Genomic DNA, 12,544 nt, shown 5'->3' with positions numbered 1-12,544 from the left:
AGGGAAAAGTTATCTCCTTCCAGTCGACTGCCCCAATCCATCAAGCCGTGTGGGTTGCCAAACAAGTAGCATTATTGAAGTGCACCCCTTTGTAGCATCCCTGAAGAGTTCTATCAAATTGGTCCATTTGAGCCAGTCCAAGAGTTTAATGTCTTAATTTCTGATATTAAGGGTTATTTGTATGATTTGGACCGAGGTGCTGTGGATGTTGTGGCCCAGGCACTTTTGTTCGTTACTACAAGCTGAAACAAAACTCCCTACAAGATGGCCGACAGCTAGCACTGGAGTGCTATTTCCTCATTTACAACATTGTGCAGCTTCGATTGGCCTCCTTCCTGCATATAGCAGATCAATCAGGAAGCCGGCAGGTGAACACCGGCCCCCACCTGAGGCCCACGCTTGGGCCCCGTCTTCAGCCACATCGAGCCAGGCAGCAGCGGATCCAGAGGTCTGTCTGCCGCCACGGAACACATGGCGGAAGCCAGTGTTTCTCAATACTAAAAAATATAAGGTAAGCCCACTGAGGCTATTTACAAATCGCAAAGCTGCAATGCAATCGACTTGACCATACACCGTCCTCATCCCCAGAGATCAGCTTCTCTTTTATTTGTGCACCATTGCGCGTTCTACTGAACACTTTAAGCTGCATGAAGTGTAAATCAGCTGGGTTCTGATGCCCCTTTTGTTTGTTGCTACAAGTTGAAATGAAACTCCCGACAAGATGGCCGGCCGAGAGCACCAGAGCGCTATTTCGCCATTTACAACATTGTGCAGCTCCGATTGGCCTCCTTCCTGCCAATAGCTGACCAATTAGGGAGCTGGCATGTGAACACCGACCCTCACCTAAGACCCCCGCTCAAGGCCCCTGTCTGTGCTTGTCCGTGTCAACCGGGAGACTGTGGAGTAACGTACTACTGTCCTAAATGTATTTAAGGTTCTCACTGTGTTCCTCATTTTATACTGTGTTGACCTTGCCTCTCTTCATCAGTGAAAACTCTCAAGTATTTGAGCTCACCCGTCCTCCAAACACGGCAGCTAACTATTCGCTGTATCCGTTATCTGTACCTCTTGCCTATTTGCATGTATTGCTGCAGACTGAAATTCTCCAGCATGGAACTTTCACTGGGGCCCCTCCTTACATCGGGAGCTATGTGCAGTGCAGTTAACATGTCTAATCCACCGCACTCCATGCCCTCGAAAAGCCACTGACTGCTCAACACCCCTATACGTGATATAGTGCCATAGTGCAGCGCGCTCCTAATTTTGCTCGCTTATTGCATGGAACGTGCTCTTCACATTGGCACCTGCTGCCTAATCCTACTGGACTCCTTCTACTGTTACACTGTGCCTTTCTGTGTCATAGAATCCATGATTTATAAAATAAGTAACCACTGGCTTTGTATAATGGGGAATACAACCCTTTAGTCACGCTTATTGCAGTGCAGATCACATACCAAAGGTACTATGTTATGCTCTCTGTGTATACTGTGCATAAGGCCAACATGTACTCTCTGCACTTAAACTTCACCCTGTGCCTGATTTAGGCGTTTAGATTGTTTGCCTTGGCCTGATTATTGCATCTATACTGTGTGCCCCTGCCTGTTTTATGCATTTAGATGTTGTGCTCCTGTCTGATTTTTGCATCTAGATTCTGAGCCCCTGCCTGATCTAGGCACCTAGATTGTATGCCCCTGGCTGATTATTGCATCTATATTGTGTGCCCCTGACTGTTTTATGCATTTATATTGTGTGCTGCTGCCTGTTTTATGCATTTAGATTTTGTGCTGCTGCCTGATTTTTGCATCTAGATTCTGAGCCCCTGCCTGTTTATTGAATCTATATTGTGTGCCCCTGCCTGTTCTATACATTTGGATGTGGTGCTCCTTTCTAATTTTTGCATCTAGATTCTGAGCCCCTGCCCAATCTATGCATCTATATATTATGCCCCTGCCTGATTATTGCATCTATATTTTGTGCCCCTGCCTGTTTTATGCATTTAGATTTTGTGCTGCTGCCTGTTTTATTCATTTAGATTTTGTGCTCCTGCCTGATTTTTTCATCTAGATTTTGTGCCCCTGCCTGATTATTTCATCTTTATTTTGTGCCCCTGCCTGTTTTATGCTTTTAGATTTTGTGCTCTGGCCTGATTTATGCACCTATATTTTGTGCCCCTGCCTGATCTTTGCACCTAGTTACTGTACAGCACCTTGCCCAATACATGCTTCCAGATACTGTGCCCTGGTCTGATCTACCGACCTAGATATTGTGCATTTTGCTCAATCTGTGCGCCCCCCGCCCAGCTACTATGACCTAAACACTAAGCCTGATTTATGAAATCTAGAGAATCTAGACATAAGACTTTACCTACAGATTAGCTGTCCTAGACCACAATCAAGAAAATGAGTATAACTCAGGCATGTAGCCTTGCCCGATCCACAGGCAACATAGACTGCAAATGGCCACAGTACCCCCTGATCCACATAATATCCCTCCAACACACTTCTTACCTAAAACACCCCCCTTTGCGCCAGTGCCCTCCCATGAAGGGACCACCCTAAGACCTACCGGAACATCACTAGAAACTTCCCATGCCCTTGCCCTACTCTTCCCCATGTACTACTTCTCTGAGGAACAAACGACTACCATCTCAAACTCACCCATACTTTAATATGGCTCCACATACCTTATTTACTAGGGATAGTAAGCATAGACATAGACACCAGTCATCTCTAGCCTCAAACCACCAACAAGATAATCTTAGCTATACCGGTAAGGTTACTGAAATTCATCTAGTCCAACCTTTACATCAAAAAGACGTGAAAACCCTTACAACTAATCTTAAGGGTACTGACTGTACGAGTACGCTTCTACACTTGAAAGGAGCTCTTATCAACGATGATCACTTCCAGCCCATGCATTAGACATTGCAGACCTCATTACATCCAACAATTTAGACTTTCTCGCTATCATGGAAACTTCGCTCCATATAGCCTCAGGACTGACTATATCTCTAGCCATACAAGAAGGCTACACCATCTACAGAAACGACAGAACTACATCTAAAGGAGGAGGAGTTGCTCTCCTTACAAACAATTCTCTCGATCTTAGGATATCCTCAGAACACACCTTCCCATCAGGTGAAGTAAGTTCTCTGAAATTGGCTATCATTCACAATTGCACCCTTATCGTTTATAGACCCCCAGGCTCAATATCATCTTTTGAAGATGACATCACCTCACTCTTAGCCTCCAACACAAAACCTTTATCTAAAATTATCATTCTGGGTGACTTTAACCCAGGACTGAATGACCCCCTTCACTCACAAGCAAACCTCCTTGCCAACTCCATGGAAGCCCAAGGCTTCACACATTGCATATATCTCCAGGCCAATGAAAAAGGACGCACTTTAGATTGGCTTGCTGACTCTAACTGTGTCACCAACATTCTAGCCAACACTCCCTGTCCATGGTCGGATCATAACACTATCCTCTTCTCTACAGTGATATCTACTAAACTGGCCAAATCTACCTGGCTCACATCCCCACTGCCTTCCAGAAATCAGAAAAACATTAACTGAGACAATATGCTAGCCCTCCTGCTCCCAATAACCAACATGCCCTATCCTCATTCGGATCCTACATCACTAGTTACCCTCTACAACAAAACCATCCAAGCAGCTATTGACAAAGTAGCGCCGCTAAGTGTCAGGAAAATGAACCTAATAGCACATGTTAATTCCTGTTTCATGGAAGACTTACAAACCCTATGGGCAACCAAAAGGCCAGCTGAATGCAATTGGAGGGAAAAAAACATCAACTGTAAACAAGGATCACTTCCATGCCTTAGCCAACAAATATAAGATAGCAACCATGAAAGCCAAAGGTGATTCTTATAACCAGAGAGTTGAGAATGCCCAATCTAGCACCAGAGAACTTTTCGTTATATTTCACGAGCTGGAATCACCTGCCCCTACCCCGGACCACTGTATCAAGGACCAGCAATGGTGCACTAATGTCCAAAATGCCCTGGCTGACAAAGTAACGCTCCTTCAAAATAAATTGAAGCTAAGAAAACAATACTTAACCACAACCTTACCCCATAGCAGGCCCTGACTGTAGGGCAGCAAACTACACACAAATGTGCCTTCACTCCCCTGACTACTTCAGAAACTATCAAATTTATCAAAGGACTTAACCCTTCAAGATGCAATGGTGACATTTGCCCTGGCACATTCATTAAAGATTGCGCCAATGAGTTGGCTCCCTTCATTACTTCACTTATCAACAGCTCTTTTGCCTCATGCAAAGTACCTGAGGACTTAAAAGAGGCTTGGGTACTACCACTTCTAAGAATAACAACATTGGATCCTAATATCCCAACTAATTTCCGCCCTATCAGCACAGTGCCATTTCTATTAAAAATCTTAGACCGGGTAGCCTACCTACAAATTCAAAGTTTCTTGAATCCAACAACTGCCTAGGCCTTAGACAGTCTGGCTTCAATCCTTACCATGGAACGGAAACAGCACTCCTAGATTTAAAAACACATATGGACCAGATTAAGGACAAAGGGGACCTATGCATCCTCCTCCTGCTTGATCTCTCTGCAGCATTTGATTTTATCAACCACAAAATATTTTGCAGCCATCTAGCAACGGCTGCGCAATTCTCCCCGGAAGCTATAAAGTGGATTGAATTGTTTCTTTCCAATCACACTATAAGGGTTTTCTCTGTTTCAGCAACAGCTACCCCAGCCCGAGTGACTTGTGGTGTTCTACAAGGTTCTTGTGTGTCGCCCACATTATATAATGCCTTTACCAAACATCTCTCTTCGACAAACTTGACAAATTGGGTGTCACATATACATATTATTCAGACAACACCCAAATACTCTTACCTATAAAAGGTTCCTATGATTCTGATGCAGACACCATCCATAAAATCTACCTCATCATCCAAGCCTGGATGGTGCAAAATTAATTATGTCTCAATGATGAAAAAAATGAGTTACCCATGATAGGTAGCAAATCAAAACTAAATAATCTACCAGAACAATATAAATCCTTTAATATTGACGGCAAAACCATTAACGTTGCCAATGAGATGAAAACGTTATGCATCTACATCGATTCAACACTGGCTCTAACAAGACATGTCAATGCAATTGTCTCTTCATCTGCATATACCTCCAAACTAATTAGAGCCAGCAAACCATTTCTTTCAGCTGACAAATGCATTACCCTAGCAAGAGCACTTATCCTCTCTAGGATCGATGATTGCAACTCACTCTTTACAGGATCCAATGCTAGAAACATTAGCAAACTCCAAGTTGTGCAAAATAATGCAATTAGAGCAGCACTCAAGATACTTCAACACAAACAGATCTCTTCAACAAGACGTAATTTACATTGGCTCCCAGTACAAGACAGAATCAAATTCAAAGTCCTCTCGCTTACTCACAAATGCCTATCAAACAATGCCCCTGCATACCTCTGTAATCTACTTATCAAATCCCAATCCAACAGACCCACTCAGTCCTCCTACACCAGCCTAATCTCTACACCAAGATTCAGGAGACAGAAAACTGGTGGTGCCAGCTTCCCAGTGATCGCTGTCAAACTCTGAAACACCCTGCCACTATCTCTAAGAACTGACTCATCCTTCTGGTCATTCTGCAAAAGCCTTAATACTCTTTTGTTCAAACAAGATATCTGTTAGTCCCGCAACAAGATAGGGCCTTCTTATCTATGCATTCTATGTAATTGTGCAATTAATGTAAATTATATAAATATGGTAAGAATATGCTCAATACTGTATATTGTACAACAAGAATGTAAGACTGAGGCGCTGCATTGTATCTACCTTACTTAACACAAGCCCAAATAAGAGTTGGATAGCTTTGGATCCCCTTTGCTTGATAACCATAGCCCCAGAAGTAATTCTCCATAATAGATTCTCAGCGCTGGTGGTTCCATCTTCGCAGGTGTTCGGACTATGATTGGAGAATCTCTTACAATGAAAGGGGGCTTTCACTCACCTGTATTGGAAGGGAGTGAAAGGTCGAACCAATTGGAAGGGCAGCCCAAGTATAGTGTGGATGCTCTAAATGCACACAAGAGCGCTGTTGCAGTCACAAATGTAATACCATTGCCTAAACCTCTGTGTGAATGCAAATGTGATTACTCAAGTGCTTTTGGCGATCTAATGACAGAGGGTGACAACCTTAAGGAATTGGTTGCCAGTCTAGTTAAAACGTTTACAAAACAGGGGTACTCCTTCTACAAGTACAGATAGGGTATTTGCCTGTCCTATGCAACCAGCAGATTGATTGCAGCACATCCATCCAGGTAAATGGAGGTAGAGGTGCCTTGGAGTGGCAACAACAGATGGGATGGTTGCCCCAATGAACGGGGGTTCCCTCATTAACTTGAAAATCCAGAACTCTGAAGGATCCCCAGCGGGTAAAACCCATAACTGATATTATCAGTAAGATTGTGACGAATCACCCCCCACGAGAAAAGTGTCAAGGTGGGTATACTTCTTCCCAAACTTCTAGGGAAGGAGCCCACTTACCAATTAATCACAAGTTTCTGAGAGCACAGAATTGTAACTCAATTTTTCTGTGCAATGTCCCCGAATTAAGACCTGGTTCTTATGAAAATGAGGATACCCTTATTAATAAGAGTATCCACTGGATTCGCCATAAGAGGGGTTGTACATCTGTTATCAGAGAAGACATTATACGGACTGGCCGAGGGAATATGGCCCCAGAGCAGGGTCATTGTATAGACCTTGACTTGAGGGACCCTAAGCTGGTAGAGGATTTACTGGAAATAGAGTCAGGAATGTATCCTCCCTGGGTCTCAGGAATTTCTTTCAGACCTTCCCCACCTAATGAATGGCATAATTGTCCCCTAGGAACGTCACCACTGAATGTTGATCGGGCTTCCCCTGAAAGGGCTAAATGCTTAGACGAGGTGGATTGACATCTTTTGACCCCCTACTATCAAGCCCAGCCGGTTTGGGAGGCACAACAGTGCTTTTCTGGAACGTTGCTGGGATTGCTAGACACCTGATGGACCCAGACTGCCTAGCCTTTGTATCAGCAAATAAGATTACATGTATGCAGGAAACATGGGCTGCATTACCTGTTGAGATACAGGGGTTTAAGGCATTTAACATCCTAGCGAGTAAAGGTCCCAGAGCAAGGGGGGGGGTTGCTGACGTTGGTGGCTGTGGGGTCAGACTGGGATTTAGAGAAGAGGGGAGAAAGCACCCAGGACCTTCAGCTGATTATTGCTACAAATACCAAGGGGCTAACTCTACTCATTTGAATGTGTACAATGGGCCCTACGGTACTAATCCATTGGGGAGACAGACCTTATTTCACAACCTGATGATTGGTTGCGAGACAAGCATGCTTGGCCCTTTTCACACCATTGTTGGAGGAGATTTCAATCTCCAGTTTGAGCCTCTTCGAGAATTAGAAGGGCTCTGGGAGCATGTAGATGTGGCTTGGGAGTTCCCTTCCCTAGAGGCCAGTTTCCCCACTCGGGCACACAAATATGCCCTGCAGACAGCAAGGATTGTGTATGCCCTTAATTTAAGGGCATGCAATGAAAGGTGCATCAAAGGTAGGCCAGGGAAAGAAACTTTTTTTGGATTTGATTGGTCTTCCAGGATCGATTATATATTGGTCATGACGGGCGACTGGGCTGAAGTGGAAGAGGTTTTTATTTCTGATCACAGATAAAGCAATCACAAACCCCTCTCCCTAAAACTAAAGTTGTAGTGTAAGGTGGATGCTGGCACTGTGACCTATGTGGCGATCAAAATATCTGGGAACACATAATGGGTTATCAAATGGGACAATATTTTGATGGCAGGGTTAAAACACTCCATTTACCTTGCAATCATCCCGATTTTGAACATCTTTGCGGTCCCCGCAGGGGGGGATGACGAGGTGTTGGTTGATTATGACCATTTGATCCATGTGCTTGGTCCCTGGTTTTCTAGTGTAGTAACCTTTCCCAAGAGGATAAGTGGGCAGAAACCTTTGTTGTTTAATGTTTGTAGCCAGGCCAAGAAGGATCTTACACTCTACCTTTCAACATATGGGAAGGTGAACAAGGAGGCATTGCACATTAAGAGGAGCAATTATAGAAATGCAATGAAGTACAGGAAAATGTAATTCCTCAAATCTAATTTGGAAGCTCTTAGGGAAGCTTCGCTCAATAAGGATAGTACGGCCTTCTGGTCTCTTGTAGCCAATCGGAAGGATTCCAATGACAACAAGCTGCACTGTATGATTACCGAAGCTGAATGGTTTTCCCACTTCTGTGGTTTATATAAATTTGAGGTCTTCCCGGAAGGTTTTGACCTAGCAGGAGCTGTTGAGATAGGACCAATGTTAAACGATCGTACTAGGTAGCCCATGATCATCACTATGGAGGCTGTTAGAAGAGTCTTATCGAATGCTAAGGGGCAAAAGGCCCCAAGCCCAGATACAATTCTGGTTGACCTTTTAAAGAATGAGCCGTATATCTGGGCACCATTGCTAATTTTATTTCAAACAGTGGCCAATCGTGATGGTATCACGGAATCATGGCGCCATGCAGAGATCGCCCCATATATAAAAAGGGGGGGGATCCAGCCAATTATAGTCCTATCTCACTGCTTGACGATATGGAGAAACTATTTGCCAAGGTGGTCCTTGACAATTACATGATTGGGGGACCAGCAATGGGCTTATTTCCCATCTACATGCATGGTTTCAGCAAGGGTTGAGCACAGTGTACCAGTGCTTCCGCTTGTCTACCATCCTGCAGAAATATACTGCATTAAAAGGCATGCGGCTCTATGCTTTGTTTATTGACTTACATACTGCCATTGGCAGTGTACCCAGTGTCCATCTTTGGCAGGTGCTCTGGAGATGTGCGGTCCCAGCTCAGATGGTGTCTGTAATTGCCAACCGTTATTCTCATAACACGGCAGTGGTGAGGTGGGGCCTGGGAGGGGAATCTACCAAGCAGTTTCCAGTTGATAGAGGTGTGCAGCAAGGTTGCATCCTTTCCCCACTCCTCTTTTGTCTCTATATGAACAAGATTAATCTGGACCTGGTGGCAGAATGCATAGTGGGAGAATGGGACCCCCCAAACATTGGTCCTGATGTCTATCTGCCTTTATTTTTTGCTGATGATTCAGTTTTATTGACTACATCTCCCATGGGGGTCAGGCGTGGCTTTGAGCATTTTATTTTCAAGTGTTCACAGCTAGGTCTGACCCTAAATAGCAGTTAGACCAAGGCGCTAGTGTTCAAACCCAGAAGATCTAAGCCTGTGGTACTTCGCCTGGCGGTGGATGGTACTGTTTTGGAAAGAGTTAACTATTATGATTACCTGGAGTAAGGTTCATGGCTTGCCCAGTCCAGCAGATCACAGACTAATCTGTAAAGAAATTGTGGAGGCATCAAGAAATTCTTTGCCTTCCATGGAGAGCAAGCTGTGTCCCCCACTATAGACATTTATTCTATCCAAACCATACCAGCGGTATTGTATGGAGCCGAGATCTGGAGTCAAACTTATTGACTCAATTCGGGAGTAGTGGAGAATACATTCTTGAGAAAGCTACTTACATTACCATGTAGCTTTTCAAGTGCCCCACTTTCAGTGGAATGTGTGCTTGGTCCCATTACTTACAAGCTGGTTTGGAAACCTATCTTCTACTGGATCAGGCTTTGGGGGTCACCTGAGCTAGAGAAGTACCAGGAAGCACTTCTAGACCTGATGAACATTCCCTGGTGAACGTTCCCTCAAATGGTTGGTTCATATTAGGCAGCAACTTAATCTGACAGGTTTTGACGAAATATGGCGGAATCTGCATAACCTGCTGTGTAGCCTAGAAAGAAATATTAAGCTTATTGCAAAACGTGACACTCAAGAACACCTTTTAATTGCATGTTTAAAACTGAAAGTGGGACTGGCGTATCTATCCTCAAAATAACTATTAGGTGGAGAGAGATAACTGGACTTAATAAGCCCAGCCCGTGCACGCACCCTATTCCTGGAGTTCAGGATTGGAACATTGCAGGTCGCGACTTTTACACGTGGATGGATGGGAAGGGGGTGGCAACTCTGAAATATGCCAATGTGTGCCCTAGAACGTGAGTCTGCTACCCATTTTTTGCTCTTTTGTCTGTGCTGCAGTGCCCGTAGAAACATTTATCTGTTGCCACTGTTCAGAAAAGCATGTGTTAATACCACTATAGAAGCTATGTAAATCCACTGCTGGAGTGAATGATGTATATTTTGTAGCCAAATTTATGTAACGAGCTTGGCAATGTAGTTTGTCACTTTTGGCTGTTTGACTAACTCTTCTTGGTTTTTATTTATTAGGTTTTTACTGCTGAATTGTATATTTCTTATTCATGAATTGCTTATCTTCTTGTATTGAACCAATGTATTTTAATGCTGCATTTGAATGTGTGTGCTAAAGGCAAATCTGTTGAATAAAGCTTGACTGACTGACTGACAAAACATATTACCTGTGTACTTTTTTTGTCAGCCTGCTGGCACTTTAATCTTTAAATATAAGCCAGGCCTGCTTGTGGCATGGTGGCTGCTAGGCTCACAACATTATTGAGCTATCACAATTTGATATCATCTAAGCGTCAACTCTGTGAGCACCTATGACAGCTCTGATGTGTGTTAGTGATCTGGAATTGCTGTCTCCACAACTCCCATGAGGGATAATGGGCAGGAAACTGCCTCTTACGTCCTCATACAGGAAGGGAAACAATTTACTCTCAAGGCATAGGAACCCTCCCCAAGAGGTTCCCTGGGAACCAGTGCTTCAAAGGCAGCACAGACATCACTAAACCACATTCACACCAGGGTTCTGACCACTGGAGTATCTTTGAAGTCAGCAGACATCAAACGGGGGAAGAGTGAGTTGGAGAAGCATGAGGAAAGAGGTAGGCTGAGAGAGGGGTTTCACCATTCTGTTTTCTGCTTGCTCGCTGTAACCCCTGAACACCCCCTTTTCCTGGAAGTGATATCTCCACTACTCCCATGAGTGACAATGCTCAGGGAACTACCTCTTTCATCCTTTGTCAGCTCTGTCAGCACCTTTGACAGCTGTGATGTGTGTTAGTGATCTGGAATTGCTGTCTCGACAACTTGCATAAGGGATAATAGCCAGGAAACTGCCTCTTACGTCCTCCTGCAGGAAGGGAAACAACATCCTCTCAAGGCACAGAACCCTCCCCATTTGGTCTCCTGGGTAGTGGTGCTTCAATGGCAGCACTGACATAACAACACCACATTCACACCAGGGTTCTGACCACTGGAGTCTCTTTGAGTTCAGCAGATATCAAAAGTATATTTGAAGTCAGCAGACATCAAAAGGGGGAAGAGTTGGAGAAGCATGAGGAAAGGGGTTTCACCATCTTATTTTCTGTTGGCTCTCTCTACAACTTTTTTCCCCCTCTCGCCATTTCCTGTTGGACAAGGCACTATGGGTAGGATATCAGAATGCAAAGGGCACTTGTTAAAATAGTCTGGACGAGGCACCTTACAGCAGATTTGCTTTGGGTCAATCGCCTGTGACATGTTGCCAATTTTTTATTTTATTTTTATTGTTTTATGGTTAAAATAAATGTACCTTTGTGGGGTACATTTAAGGCCCTAAGCAGAAATCCAAAAAAAATACATTGAAACAGTGCCCCCAAAACGGCTGTGCTTTTGTCTTCCTGGCACATGTGTGGCGAGCATTGAACACTGCCACCCAAAGAATGGCTATGCATTTGCTTTACTCTCAGTTGAACCATACGAAAAAGACCTGCATTCAGAACGGCTTTATATTTGCTGTTCTGTCATCTTAATCCTAAAGTTGTGCACAACAGTCAAGACGACCCTGAAATTGTTCTTTCTTTCATTTAAAACACCACAAAGGTGTGTGCTCCATTGAAACACACCCCTGCGTGCTTTATTTCATCTAATTGCCAAAAAGTTAGGCCATATATCCCAATAACGGCATTGTCTTATTGATAAATGACATTGAGAAATGGCATTGAGGGGCAACGAGTTCTTCATTTCACTCAACACAGCTTTTGTTTCCTTTCAAAGTGAACAATTGTGCTCAAATTACAGCAGAGGAAAGAAATAGTGGGGCTTTTTCTCTTTTTTCATGTCAATATCAAAGAAAGTCTGTGCAGTATCCCTCTGTGTCCATGAAATAACAGTACATGAAAAACCACTCAAAAGATTAATTGAAAAACAATCCTGTGGTCTGCAGAACCACATTTGCAACTTGAAATGAAAGGCCTGCCCACATTTGAATCTTCTCTTTTGAATATAAGAACAATGTTGTGTAAAAGTCAATTTCAAATGACAGCTTTTTTCTCACACAGAAATGTGATTGAGTATGTGGGTGGGGGTTTGACTATATACATGTACATTATATCTATCCCCACATGACTTGGTTACTTGGAGTTAAAAAAAACTCAGAAACCAGTAAAACTGGGATTTTGGCCCAGGCACTGAATT

The sequence above is a fragment of the Ambystoma mexicanum genome, chromosome 6q, assembly GCF_040938575.1.
Source record: "Ambystoma mexicanum isolate Mex_15411 chromosome 6q, UKY_AmexF1_1, whole genome shotgun sequence".
NCBI lineage: Eukaryota > Metazoa > Chordata > Amphibia > Caudata > Ambystomatidae > Ambystoma > Ambystoma mexicanum.
The sequence above is the reverse complement of the archived record's forward strand: the minus strand, read 5'-3'. Positions refer to the sequence as shown.